At 45.2% G+C, this 14623-nt stretch overlaps 1 non-coding gene across 1 annotated transcript; it reads left to right on the top strand.

Moving 5' to 3' along the window:
• The first annotated feature begins 10998 nt into the window (after nt 1-10998).
• On the top strand, nt 10999-11105 carry LOC133086027 (U6 spliceosomal RNA). Its single transcript, XR_009699814.1, has one exon. It is a non-coding gene; the product is annotated as a U6 spliceosomal RNA (small nuclear RNA).
• The last annotated feature ends 3518 nt before the right edge of the window (nt 11106-14623 follow it).

The raw sequence follows: 14623 nt of genomic DNA on the forward strand, positions 1-14623 counted from the left end.
TGTTGACAAGGGGCAGTCAGGAGGCTAGACGGGCTGCAGCAGAATGAACAACGGAGGAGGAATAGGAGGTGAGTCCACAAAGGGACCACACACGGCTCCTGGGCCACTGCAAGGACATTGCCTTTTACTCTGAGCAAGATAGGATTCCTTGGAGGAATACAGGACCTCGTCTTGTTTAACCAGGATCACTCTGCTACTGTGTGGCGGAGAGACTGGGCGGGGGAGCAAGGATGGAGGAGAGAGGGACCAGTTAGTGTTCTCTTGCAATAATCTAGGTAATGAATGATGGTGGCTCAGACCCAGGTAGCAGCAAAGATGGTGAGAATTGGTCAGATATTGACTCAATGGGATTTGTTGGTGGGTGGGATATAGGGTTTGAGAGCAAGAGAAAACTCACGGATGTCTGAGGTTTAGAGTCCGAGCAATTGGAAAAATGGAGTTGAAATGGGGAAGACGGCAGGAGGTGAAGGGTTAGGGGCTTAAGTCAGGAGTTCTGTTTTAGACAGTTTCGGTTTGAGACATCGGTCAAACATCTGATGGAGATGTCAAGCAAGCAATTTGATAAGAAATCTGGAGTTCAAGGGCATGACTCAGGCTAGAGATATAAAATCGGGAGTTGTCAGTATAGGGGTGGTATAAAGCCTGGATGAGATCACCGAGGGTGTGAGTGTAGACAGAGAAAAGTTCAAGGACAAGGCCAGGGACATTACAATATTCAGAGGTCAGGGAGGAGAGGAGGAGACAGCAAAAGAGCTGAAGAGATAGGAGGAAATCCAGGAGAGTATTAGCCCCGGAAGCCTCGTGCAGGATGCCTGCCTGGGGGACAGAGCAATCAGCTGGTGGCGTAAGGGGACTACTGGCAGGTGGCCTTGGATCTGAACACAGGGAGATCATCGGTAGCCTTCATAAGAGCAAATATGGAAGACTGTCTCATATATGTTAAATCAAAACACCCAGGTGTAATACAGTGTGGATGGTAGGCTGCCACTGAGTAAAAAACTTAGGGGACCACATATCCATGTATATATTTGCGTAGACAGAGAATGTCTGTTTTCTGAAAAGATACACAAAAAACAGTGGCTGCTTTTAGGGAGAGGAACTGGGAAAAGGAGGTTCCTGCAGTGAGAGGAATCATATTTCATCGCATATTTGTTAAGTGATTAAAATATTTTTCATCAAATTTATATCGCTTTTTCAACTAAACATAGTTATAAAAAGGAAAAACACATGGATATTATGAAATGAGAAATATATATAAAGTGTTGACCTATAACAGAAGTCCAGTAAATGTCCATTTCCTGTTGAAAGGTTTGTTTACAGAAAGGGAAACTTCCAAGGCAGTCCTGTGGGTTGGCTTGTCTTCACCAAGATGAAAATGAATCCGAATTTTTTGCCAGTATGTATCTTTTGAAAATAACATTTTCCAATAATTAGTGTTATCATACTTTAAAACATGAAAAACAAAAAAATAAATCAAAACTAAACAAAAACAGGAAAAACAATTCCTTAATGACATCTAAAACTTGATCCATATTTAAGTATCCCTATTTGCCTCTACGAGTTTTTTTATGACTGGTTTGTCCAAACCAGGATCCAGACCAAGGCCTTGCGTTGTCTTTGGTTGTGATGTCTCTTGAGCTCTTCTGACCTCAACCAACACCCCTCGTGAAAGACACTGCGTTGATTGTCCTACAGAAGGACCAACCTTCTGGGATTGTTCGGCATCTTCCTCGTGGTACCGTTTAGCTTGTCCATCTGTCTCTCCATTTCTTGGAAACTAGAAGTTAGATCTAAAATCTTGATTAGATTCAAGTTAAAAGCTTTTGGCTGAAATACGTTATAGATGGTGTTATGTTTACCAGAAAATGCATAAGGTCCTCTTGTGCTGAGATGCTTACATATGTTTCCACCCACATAACCACAGCCCAAATCAAGACTGAGAACATTCCTAGCTCCCCAACGGGCTCCCTCGCATGCCCCCTCCCAGATAACAGCCCACACACAAAGGAAACCTCTATTCTGACTTTCTTCCCACAGATGAGTTTGGCCTGCTTCAGTACTCCATATAAGTAACATCTTATAATATGAACTCTTTCACTCAACATTGTCTGTGATATGCACACATATTTTTGTGGGTATCAAGGTTTTTCCCCTGTTATTGTCTTATTTCATTAGATGAATATGCCGCAATTTTGTTGTCCATTCCCTTGCTGATAGACTTCCTAATAGTTTTAACACCAATAGATAATTTTGCCAGAATTGTTGATTTCCTTGAAGATTGCAGAACTGATCAGACTCTAAATCAGCTGTCATTGTCAGAAAAAAAGCGGCATAGGAGAGATTTAAACTGACATTGCAGGTCTAGTGGGAGAGAGATGATTCAATTCAAGAGTTGTTCATTTAGAGTATACACAGCTACTGAGACCACGAACCTGGTCTTCAAATAACTCTTCAGTACATTGCTTTACAGACTTCTACAGCCACCTGCAAATAATGGTGTGTTCTCCCCATCTTGATACTGAATGAGGACCCTGATGGACAAAGTGCCCAGCTGAAGGCCACACAGTGATGGCAGAGTGGGACCTGCCGCCTCCTGCTGGGCTTTCCCCACCATTGCCTGTTGCTGTGGGAAGAAGCAGAGAGGTCTAGGACAGGAACCCTCTTCTCAAGACCGCTGGTGGAAAGAAGGAAGGAAATACTCAGAGAAACAAGGCAGTGCAATCGAGTTTTGCAATGCGGCTGGCTGCAGCAACGTGCCCTTTGTACAGGCCAATAAACCGAGGCAGAGGGAGAAAGCCAGCAGCATCCAGTTCTGCCTGTGACCTGAGCAAGGCCAAGTTCCAAGGATTGCGAGGCCAAAGTCTCCTTGGGCGATGCCAGCTCTCTGCTCACACCATTATATTCATGCCCAAAGCCGAAGTGGTGAAAAAGCAGGGACCAGGCCTGTGCATGGGGATTTGTCTCCATGATGCCCCCCTTCTATGACATCTGTTCTCCTTCCAAGGCCTGGGAAACGTCCCTCTCAAAGCCATCAGTAACCTCCATGCCAAACATTTAGCGACATTCCTTTAGTCCTCTGTGGCACTTAGAAAACACAGCTATTGACTAACTATATTAAGCAATGCCACCCGCAGCCCACCCCTGGCAGCCCCGTGAGCCCCAGTGACATCCACCCTCTGGGGTCATGGGGAAAGAGGCCCCTGGTGGCCTCTCGGGTCCTTAATTGCTTTTCCTGGCACAGTCCTGCCCTCTGCGCTCTGCCAGAGGACTGCAAAGGGACCTCACTTTACGAGAACCCAAGATTTAAAAGGAAAAGTATAAACAAGCTCACAACCCATGTGCCTCAGCAGTTGACGCTTTCCCAGGCCAACCTTGGGTCTAGAACATGAGTCCGTCTCCAGCAGCGAGTCTCAAACACCACTTCCAAGCACACGTCGATTGCAGAAAGGGAAGCATACACACACGACACAAGAGCTGTGTGCTTCTTCAACTCCAATGAGCACACGACCACCTGGATCTTGTTCAAGTGCATGTTCTGACTCACTGGGCCTGGGGCAGGGCCTGAGACCCTGCATTTCCAGCCAGCAATGCTGTTGCTGCTGGTGTACGTGCCGCTCTGAGCAGCAAGACACTAGAAACTGTAGTGAAACACAGACGGCTGTACTCAGAATCACTGAAGAGATTTTAACAATAAATACCTCTGCCTGCGCCCCACCCCAGACCAATGGATCAGAATTCTTGATGAGGGGAAGGGAACATGGAGAGAAAGTGAGACTTAAAAATAAATGAGTGGCACCTAGCATGGACCATGATGATAATGTACAGTGAAACGAAGAGTATAATTTTAAAACCCTGTGCCTCTAAGACCAACATAAAGAAATGCCAGAAATTAGAGTCAGAGAGAGAGAGAGAGAAAGAGAGAAAAGAGTCTTCCCCAAGATATTTGGATGCACGCGGGGATTGAGCACTATACCAAGATGCAGAAAGAAATGAATCACAAAATTATCATCATCATTTATAATCAGGTACCCAATATTCTTTACCGTTTAAAAGAATAATAGCTATTATGCATACATTTATGAGGCTCCTACAGTGTGCATGCAGGATCACTGTCAGTCCTCGTAACAGCCCTACGCTGGGTTCACACTTATTTCCTCCCATTTTACACCCGAGGAAGCTGAGGGGCAGAGAGATTAAGGAATCGCCCCAAGGTCGGTGTGACTGGTGAGGCTGGAGCTGAACTCGGCCTCATGCTGTAAACCCACCACTGGTTTTTGTACAGCCCATGAGCTGAGAATGGTTCTTCCATTTTTACATGGTTGGGGAAAAAAGTCCAAAGAAGAAGAATTCATGTCATGTGAAAATTACACAAAATTCAGATTTCAGCGTGTACAAATCAAGGTTTATTGGCACGCAGCCACACCCATTCTTTTCTGTCTTGTCCATGGCTGCTTTCCTGTAGCAACAGAGTTGAATGATTGTGACAGAGACCGTATGGCCAGCAAAGCTGAAAATGTTTACATCTGGCCTTTTCCAGAAAAGCTTTGCTGACCCCTGCTCTGAATGGTTACCCCGTTTATAAATTCTCCACTTTTCTTTTTTTATACTTAAATGAGCGCTGTTTTTATCCTAAAACTACTAAATTCGAGCATGTATAAAGTAGCTTTTATAGGGTCATATAACAAACTAATTGAGATTTCTGGAGGATGAATTCAAGCCCATGAATACAAACATATTCAGTGCTCAGATGTGTGAGGCCATAAAAACATTTACAACAAAAGGAAATCTTAACCTTTCTCATATATGGATATGTAGCAACTGGAGGCTAGACCAGGCCTGGAAGAGGCTAGACCAGGCCTGGAAGAGGCAAGCAGCTGACTAAGAAAATCAAAATGACAAACTAAAGAGGGTGAAGTACCCGCCAAGTTATTTCCATGTGTTTGTAGGATACATGAAACATTCATTTAGCAAATATCTCTTGAGGCCAATTACATACTCTGGGGAGTCAGAAGAAAGAAACACAGACTTTGGCCTCAAGAAGCTCATGATCTAGTGGGAAAATCAGGCGAGTATGTACAGAGCTGTATGAGACCATGAGAAGAGGATATCCTGGCAGGCATCCTGGAGGAGGTGAGTCTAGAATGGTGAATTAGCAGGTACTACATAGAAGTGTGGCTGTAAGACCCTCAAGGGCAGGCTTTGTGTGTTTCTCAGCTCTGTATTCCAACTGCTCTGTTGCAGGGCTGTGCCTGGCACCTGAGAGGCATTTCGTAAATATTTTTAATTCATCAGAAGGTAAGGAGGGAAGATGAGAGAATCACAGTGTAGGCCTCTGGGAGATAACCTTGGGTAGATTCTGGATTCTGCCTGGCTACCTGGGAAGACGGGAGGATCCTGGAAGACTTTTCAGCTTTGTTTTGTTTTGTTTTAATGATAAAATGAATATACATTTATTAAAGGACATTTGGAAAAAAGAAACTATGGAAGAAAAAATTACCTAACAATCAGGATTAGCATTTATTTCCTTCCAGTGTCTTTTCTCTCAACAGGTAACAAGTTTTTATTTTAATTTCGTGTCCTGCTTTTGCCTCTCTCATTGTCAGACTTTAAGCATCCTCTATGTTGTAACAGCCTTAAGAATCATTGGTTTTAATGACTGCCTAGTTGTCTGATGACTAGACCATCAACTCATGTAACTAATCCCCTGATATTGGACCTGAGTTACTCTCTGGTTTTCAATCTTATTGTGAGGATTCAGCAATTCTCTTACGTACAGCACTGCCATGAACGTGTTAGCAATTATTATAGATAGTTCTGGATAAATGTCTTTATCCCTAAAGCTTACTTATGATTTTGTCCTTGGAAATGAGGGGAATAATGGGTTCAAACTCCTTCAGTATCAAAAAGTCAAAAGTATTTCCCAAAGGCTGAAACTGACTTCAAACTTCCTGGGCAGCTTTTTAAATGGTGATACCTACTCAGAAGCAGCCTTCTCAGTTTTTCAGCTGTTTCTAGTGCAAAGGGACTGAGTTTTCATATGTAAATGACATCAGGTACTAAGTCTCTGAGTTACCTGCACGAAGTCCTTCTTTGACAGGTGCTGACTCCCTTTTAAGACACCAGTCAGACCCCAGTTGTTTACCGTATTTACATGCAGCCCCCAAATGTTGCCGGATCAAGCAAATAAAAATATTGGAGGTCAGTTACATTGGAATCTCGGATAAACAATGAATAATTTTTTGGTATAAGTATGTCCCAAATGGGCTGTGAGGTACACTTATACTTTAAAAAAGTATTTGTTGTTGAGATTCAAATTTAACTAGGCCTCCTGTATTTTACCCAGGTGTATCTAACCCTACCCATGAAGAGCCCATCCAACCTTTGAAGCCTCCTCATTGTGAATGTGACCTTCATCTGCCCCCTGGGGTTAGTTCCTTCTGTTCTCCTGGGAGTGGGACTATCCATGTTGATTGGATGCCAAGGGTCCTATCCCTGATGCTGTATTAAGAAAGCTGGGCATGGCCGAGAGGAGCTGGATTTGTTTGTTTTGTTGGGTAAAGATTTTGCCTGCTTATATTAGTGGGTAAATGTTTGTTTTCTTTTGGGAGAGCCAGAAATATCCAGGCAGGCCTGGCCCCAGAAGGCTTGATGGAATAGGTCGGAGCAGCTTCTTCCATGGTGTCCTTGAGGAAAGTCCCTCATGGATTTTCAAGGCCAGTGGAAAGAGAAAAGAGCATTTTAGCCTTAAGAAGCAGACAGTCGGGGGCCGAGGGATGGGGGGTGGTCAAGCTTAAAGAGATGTCAGGGACCATCTCCCCAACATGTTGGTGTGAAAGGACTCTAAAAGCCTGCTGGGGGCTTCCCTGGTGGCGCAGTGGTTAAGAATCCGCCTGCCAATGCAGGGGACACGGGTTCGAGCCCTGGTCTGGGAAGATCCCACATGCCGTGGAGCAATTAAGCCCGTGCGCCACAGCTACGGAGCCCGTGTGCCACAACTACTGAAGCCCGCGTGCCTAGAGCCCGTGCTCCGCAACAAGAGAAGCCACCGCAATGAGAAGCCCGCACACCGCAACGAAGAGTAGCCGCCGCTCGCTGCAGCTAGAGAAGGCCGGCGTGCAGCAACGAAGACCCAACGCAGCCAAAAATAAATAAATAAATAAATAAAATTAAAAAAAAAAAAAAAAAGCCTGCTGGAAGCTCTCTGGACCCCTTTCCTGACAGGCCTCTGTTCACCCAGAGTGCTCTCCTCCATTTTGTATCCACACCCCGCCTTCCAGAAAGCTCTTCTGTCTTTTGTACCCAACCTGAGACTCCCTCTGACTCCCTCTTTAGAACTTTTCATCTTCTAACCTAAGACTGAGGTCACCCTGAGGAGTCCTTCTCTTCCAGCTTCTGTAGTGTGAGCACTGACCTCCCTCCTGGGCTCGGACCCGTGGTCACCCAACAGGACTCTCTGTCCTCTGATTGCCCTTCAGAGAGGAGCGGATAGTCATCCCACCCATACCCACTGGCTGGTCTTCTATCTCCAGGCCAGAATGGCCCCATTTCCTCCAGCTGGATGCTCTCTTCTGAGCCTGCTCCAGGCTCACCTGAGCCCACCTGGGTCTGCCTGGCTGCCTTAAGGCAGAGTCAAAATCTCTTCCCTTGAGAGAGATATGTCTGTTTACGTGGCCTCGTATCAAATTAGCTTTTTGGACTGGTTCTACCACTTCCCGTCATAGATAAGGAGGCTGAGGCCAAGTAGCCTGCCCAAAGTCACACAGCAAATGGGTGGCGGAACAACACTTTGAACCCGGGTCTCTGGCTCCTAAGCCGGACTTCTTTCTGCTGTCACACACAGTCCTGCCCAGAGTGTATCAGGAGGGGTATATAGCCTGGAGGCTCTGCATGTGGATAGTGAGGGCCTGGTATTCAAAACCCAGGCCTTACGCCTGGTGGATGCATGACACTGAGAACCTTTCCCAGCCTCTCTACTGAGATGATTCTGCACACACTTTAATGTTGAGTTCTAGGGATGGAAATTAGGGTGATCTTGGACACCACTCATGTATCCACTCCCTCACTGACCGCCCTCCACGTGCCAGGTGTTGTTCTGGGCACTGGAGATGTGGCATCGAAAGAAACAAAGCCCTGCCCTCCTGCAGCTCACATTCTAGTCTCAGACACAAGCAACACAAACAAAAAATGTAGACCACTGTACAAGGTCAGGGAGTGGTGTGTGCGGAGAGGAAAAATCAAAACGGGGGCCCACCTATGGTTCTCACCCTGGACTCTCGTGCCAACTAGCGGACATTTTGACAATTTCCAGGGCTTTTTCTGCTTGTCACAATAAGGGCGGGCAGGTGCATACCAGGTGTTTAGCTGGCTGGTGCAGGCACACCAGACATCCTGCAATGCACAAGACACATGAAGCAATGAGGGGCTGAAAACTGACCTCCTTCGTGAAACTCTGGAATATCCCAGCAGACATCTATGTAGGTGAAAAATCTGCTTATAATTATATGAGCCTAGAACCTAACTTGGTTTTATAAATAAGCAGCAAGTATTTTATACACAGATTTATCACTCACTGCATCTTCAGGAATTCAAGAACTATGTATACAGAGGGAAGGTTACACTATGTTTTGTTTGGGATTCCACCAAGTGTTGTTCACTGTTTTAGGAAATCACATCTCTGTAGAATCTGAGTCAACACGTTGTAACTTTGTGGCTGTCACATTTATAAGAACTCTAGGTATAAGTGCAGAGAGCTGCCAGAACATCTATTTGTTAAAATACATATTAAATTATTAAACATTCATTTCCTTTTACTTTTCCCTTAATTATTGCACATTCTATTGATTTTTTTAAAAGTATGTGCTTAGGTAGGTTTTATTTTATGCTTATGTGAATTTATTTTATGCTTATAAAATGTGATAAAAGGGGGCAAATGTGCTAATGAGCAGGGGCCCTACAGGGGGAAGGAAGGAGCCATGAGCATATCTGGGGAAGAGTGTTCCAGGCAGAAGGAACAGGGTCTGTGAATGGGGGCGGGGGGTTGGTGGAGAGAAAACCCATGGAAGGGAGCCTTGTCAGCCATGGCAAAGACCATGGACTCTGTCCCTGGCCCTAGGTCAGTGCTGAGGATTCAGGGTTGAGCTGGCAGGACAAACATGTCCCAGGGGCCAGGACCAACATGTCCCAGGGGCCAGGACCAAGCAGGAAAGGGACATAATTTAACTCCTTTTTTTTTAAAGCTCACTGTGGTTGCCTGATGGACAGCGGCTAGGAGGCTAGTGCAGGGGTCCCGCCTTGACAGTGGCTTGGATTAGGGGAGGAGGCCAGGGTGGTCAGATCTGTGATGTATTTTGAAGGTAAAACCCACAGAATTTGTTGATGGAAATGTGATTGAAAAAAAACACACACACAGTAGTCAAGGACTAACTCCTCAGAGAGAGGGTGGCAAAAGGAGGGAGCTGGCTAATCTACAGGGGTTATTCAGCTTTCCAGTTAGGAGATTAAATTGAGAGAGGTTTTGCACTTTGAAAATGCAAAGGATCTCTAAAAATGTAAAAAATTAAGCCTAATTAAAAAGCATTTGTTAGCGTATGTTTAAGCTGGGCGGTAGGTCTGGGGGGCTGGGGATTATTTTATTACTATGTCTTCTGACTTACATATGTATGTTACATATTTTCTTTTGGCACCTGTTAAATATCACACAGTGGTACTTTTTAAAAAGCTCAGCACTGACATCTTTTGTGCGCCCAGGACTCTATTTCCTGGACAAAGACAGAACTAGCCAGAGCATGGGTAGCGTCAGACCAACAGGTGGAGGTCAAGAGAACACTGAAGTGAGAGGTCAAGGGCTCAGAGCAGGATAATGGAGCCAGTGGAGCTGGACTTCAAGGGCTCAAGTTCTGGCCTTGATGTTTGTCACGTGACCTTGGGCAGGTTCACTCACTTCTCTAAGATTATATGGGTTTTTTTGTTTTTTTGTTTATTTATTTTTGGCTGTGTTGGGTCTTCGTTGCTGTGCGCGGGCTTTCTCTAGTTGCGGCGAGCAGGGGCTACTCTTCGTTGCAGTGTGCGGGCTTCTCATTGCAGTGACTTCTCTTGTCGAGGAGCATGGGCTCTAGGCGCGCGGGCTTCAGTAGTTGCAGCACACAGGCTCAGCAGTTGTGACTCACAGGCTTAGCTGCTCTGCGGCATGTGTGATCTTCCCGGACCAGGGCTCGAACCCATGTCCCCTGCATTGGCAGGTAGATTCTTAACCACTGTGCCACCAGGGAAGTCCTCACTCACTTCTCCAAAACTCAGTATCCTCATCTGTAAAATAAGGACCATCACAATGCCTCCCCCTAATATTACTGTGAGGACTAAAAAGAGATAATATATGCAAAGCCACCAGCACAATGCCTGGCAGGGATGCCGCTTTTGTGGTTGCTGTTGTACTTGAGGATGGGATCAGAAGACGAGAAGGATGTTAGCTGGATGCTCTTGAAGAACAGCTACCTGGGCGCTGGGCTCCCCAGTAAGTATAGGAGCCCCCACCCAGGGCTCTTGCTGGAGAAGCATCCAGTTTTCGTGCTTCCAGCATCCTCCTTCAAAGGCGTCCTGCAGTCCAGGCCCTTTGATTAGCACCTTCTTTCTTCAAGCAGAAGGCAAATCCAATCTCAGCTTCCCTGTGGCCCAGGGTTAAGGGGGAAATGTTTTCTCCAGAAGGTCACTTTGTTCTGTACCTATAAGCAAGCTAAACGGGAGGCCAAATTATAATGAGGAGGCTATTTGACGAGCAGGGGGAAGTAAAGAGATTGATAACATCTTAAGATGTGCATCTGGTCTCTTCCCCCTTCCTTGGTCAGGCTGGGGACATGGTAGGGCCAGGCTCGAGGAGGGACCTGAGTGGTCAAGGGATTGGTACATACAGGCGGACCAAGCAAACATGGAAATAGTGTGGAAATAATGGGATCCAGTTTCTCACCATCAGAGAAGAGAGTAACGTCTGATGCAAAAGAGGGAGTGCTCACTTCGGCAGCACATACACTAAAATTGGAACAATACAGAGAAGATTAGCGTGACCTCTGCGCAAGTATGACATGCAAATTCGTGAAGCAGTCCATATTAAAAAAAAAAAAAAGGGGACTCCCCTGGCGGTCCAGTGGTTAAAACTCCAGGCTTCCAATGCTGGAGGCAGGGGTTCAATCCTTGGTCGGGGAACTAATATCCCATATGCTGCATGGCGAAATAATTGAAGTATACGAAATGTAGCATTTAACTGTGCAGTACAATTATAAAAAAAAAAAGAAAGAAAAAGAAAAGAGGAAAAGACTAGAGTAAACCCGGAGTGTTGAATTGGAATTAGAAATGTTGGTGTAAACTCATTGTTTTTAAATGGATGTATAAATGCAGGAGTTTGTATTAGATGCATGTATTAAGGTGTATACACACACACATATACACACACACACATATGTATATATACACACACATATGTATATACACATGTATTTCCTACTCCTATCTGCCGGAAAGCCTGGAAGCAGTGTCAGCTCGGTATCAATAAGCATACATAGCACACAGGTCACGGTGCTTTTCTTTTTGTTTTTTTTGGCCTCACCACATGGTATGCGGGATCTTAGTTCCCTGACCAGGGATCGAACCCTCACCCCCTGCATTGGAAGCATGGAGTCTTAACCACTGGACAGCCAGGGAAGTCCCCAGGTCATGGTTTCTAATCACCATTCTCCACCAAAACCACTAAAACTCATTATTCAAATGATTGAGTCCAAGGCTGAGGCATGGAAATTACAAGATGAGCCTGGAACATCTTGTGCCAAATGTAAGGAAATATTCAAAAAAACAAAATGATGTGTGTATATCAAAGTAACACAAGAGTCAACCGAATAGTCAAATAGATAATTGTCAAACTGACAATAGTCAAAGTCAAAACAATGTAAACATTTGTCTGGCTCTTTTTTGGATACCATGAGCACCTTAATGGTTTATTAAGTATCTTAGTCTATTTGGCTGCTATAACAAAAATACCATAGACTGGGTGTCCTATAAACAACAGAAATTTCTCTCTCACAGTTTTGGAGGCCAGGAAGTCCAAGATCAAGATTCTGGCAGATTCTGTTTCTGGCAAGAGCCTGCTTGCCGTCTTCTCCCTGTGTTCTCACATGATGGAAGGGACAAGGGAGCTCTCTGGGGTCTGTTTTATAAGGGCACTAATCCCATTCGTGAAAGCTCTGTCCTCTTGACCTCCCAGAGCACCCACTTCCAAATGCCATCATATGGGAGATAGGATTTAACATACAAATTTTAGCGGTATACGGTCTATAGCACTGAGTATTTGATAGAGTATAGGTTTGGTTGCTATAACAAAACCCAAAGATTGACAATGGCTGAACAAATAGAAGTTTAATTCTCTTGCCCTTGAAAGTCTGAGCTGGTATGGTGCCTCTCTTCCACTAAGTCATCAGGAACCTAGGTTCCTTCTGTCTTCTTTCTCCGCATCCTCAACACTCAGCTTCTACCTCATGGGTCAGTATGGCTGCTCCACCTCCTGCCAGCACATCCCTGTTCCAGCCAGAAGGACAGAAGAAAAGAGAGAAGAGGTGAGTATGTACCCTCTCTTTTTTTTTTTTTTTTTTTGAAGAAACGTAACAGGACCTGTCGCCTTTTGCCCTCTTTAAGGACATGACCTAGAAGTTGTACATATCACTTCCGGTTACATCACACTCTCCAGAACATTGTTACCAGGTCGTGCCAATCTGCAAGGGAAGCTGGCGGAAAAAAATGTAGTATTTAGCTAAGCAACTATGTACCTAGCTAAAAATTACTTTACCATGTTAGAAAGGGATAACAGGAACTGGGGGACAGTAGGCAGTCTCTGCCACTCTTACAAATAAATTCCTTGTTTTGCTTTAGTTAAACAGAGTTGATTTCTGGTGCATGTGACCAACATGAGAGGAGTACAGGAAAAGGGGACACTAACTTTTATTGACCAACTCCTGTGTCCCAGGCACATCACACAGATCATCTCTTTTAATCTTAGCAGTGACTCAATAAAGTAGGGTTTGACAGGTGAGGAAACTGAGGCTCAGAGAGACAAAGTAATCTGCTCACAGTCACAAGCCATGAGTGACAGAGCTAGAATCTGAACCTAGATCTCTGAGACCCAGAGTTCAGGCTTTTCCCATGGTACCACACTTGGGGTGCTCTTCCTTTGCCCAAGACAGCCCCCAGGCCCCTAACCACCCCTCGCCCCACTGGTGCTGGGAATACACCAGCCATAGCAATGCCTGCTTCTCACTTTCTGCGTGTGTCTCAGTCTGTCTACGGTTGGCATCTTCTCCCTTTAGCAATGTTGACGCCAGCCTCAATGACGCACATTTGTGCTTAGACAGCAGGCTGTGTCTGTAGCTACACCCTGATCTCATGATTAGAACTTGGGTGTTAGGACACACCTCAGCCTTCCCTCGGTCACTCATGTACTCTAAATAAGACAATGATAGATGCTACCCCAAGGAGCAGCCAGTGTAGCAAAAGACTCAAAAATAAACATAAGTTTAAGAGCACTGAAGGTGCTAAGAGAGAGGTATGTTTGGGGTAAAGCAGGGCACACGGGATGTAGGAGTTAGGAAGGGCTTCAGAGAAAAGAAGTTATTTGGTCCATGGATCCCCTGAAACTATATGCAAATCTTTGTGTGTCTGTATGTGTGTTTCCTCCAGGGTGAAGGTCCATGATCTTTATCATATTCTCCAAATGACTGACAACTCATGGGGTAGAGACTCTGGGCTAGAGATTGAGAAGGCTGAGGAGGCCAGGGTGTGGCGATGGGGTGGGGATGGTGTGGGCAGGAACGAGATGGAGGAGGGCACGGGCCACTGCTCAGAGGAACAGCCTGCCATGATAAGGAGCCTGGACTTCACTCCAAGAGCAATAGGCAATTATTGCCTAGGTGGGGTCTCTGTCTTACACCTGGCCTATGTCACGTAGCCCTCAGAATTCTGGATTGTCCAATGGTGTCTCCTAAGTTATGTGAGTACACAGAGAATCAGCTTCCCACAAACACCAGATGAGGCTTCTCATGGGAGATGCACTGGGTCACGAAGCATGAGTAGGAGTTTGCCCCGATGTTTTAGTCAGAAAGACTATTTGGGCTGTATGTTACGGAAACCCCCTGGAATTGTCGTAAAACCGTCAATGTGCTTGCTAATGTTTAATAACCAGTTTTTAGTGGGGGACACTGATTTGTAGCATTTGCCAGTTCCTGTGGTGTAAATACTGCAGCTGTGGCCTATGTCAAGCTCCCAAATTGACGTCATGGAGAAAGATGTACAATTAGCTTTCAGGAGCTAGTGTGAACCAGCTCCAGGACACCCTTGCTTAAACCCCATTTATTATAAGAATATAATTGAGGGGAAGGGGCAATATACGGGTGGGGGAGTGGGAGGTACGAACTATTGGGTGTAAGACAGGCTCAAGGATATATTTACAACACGGGGACTAGAGCCAGTATTTTGTAATAACTGTAAATGGAAAGTAACCTTTAAAAATTGTATAAAAATTTAAAAATACATATACATATATGTGTATCTCGTGGGGACCAAGCTGGAGCTGCAGCCAGGTTTCCGATAG

This window comes from Eubalaena glacialis, chromosome 2 (genome assembly GCF_028564815.1).
Source record: "Eubalaena glacialis isolate mEubGla1 chromosome 2, mEubGla1.1.hap2.+ XY, whole genome shotgun sequence".
Classification (NCBI taxonomy): Eukaryota; Metazoa; Chordata; class Mammalia; order Artiodactyla; family Balaenidae; genus Eubalaena; species Eubalaena glacialis.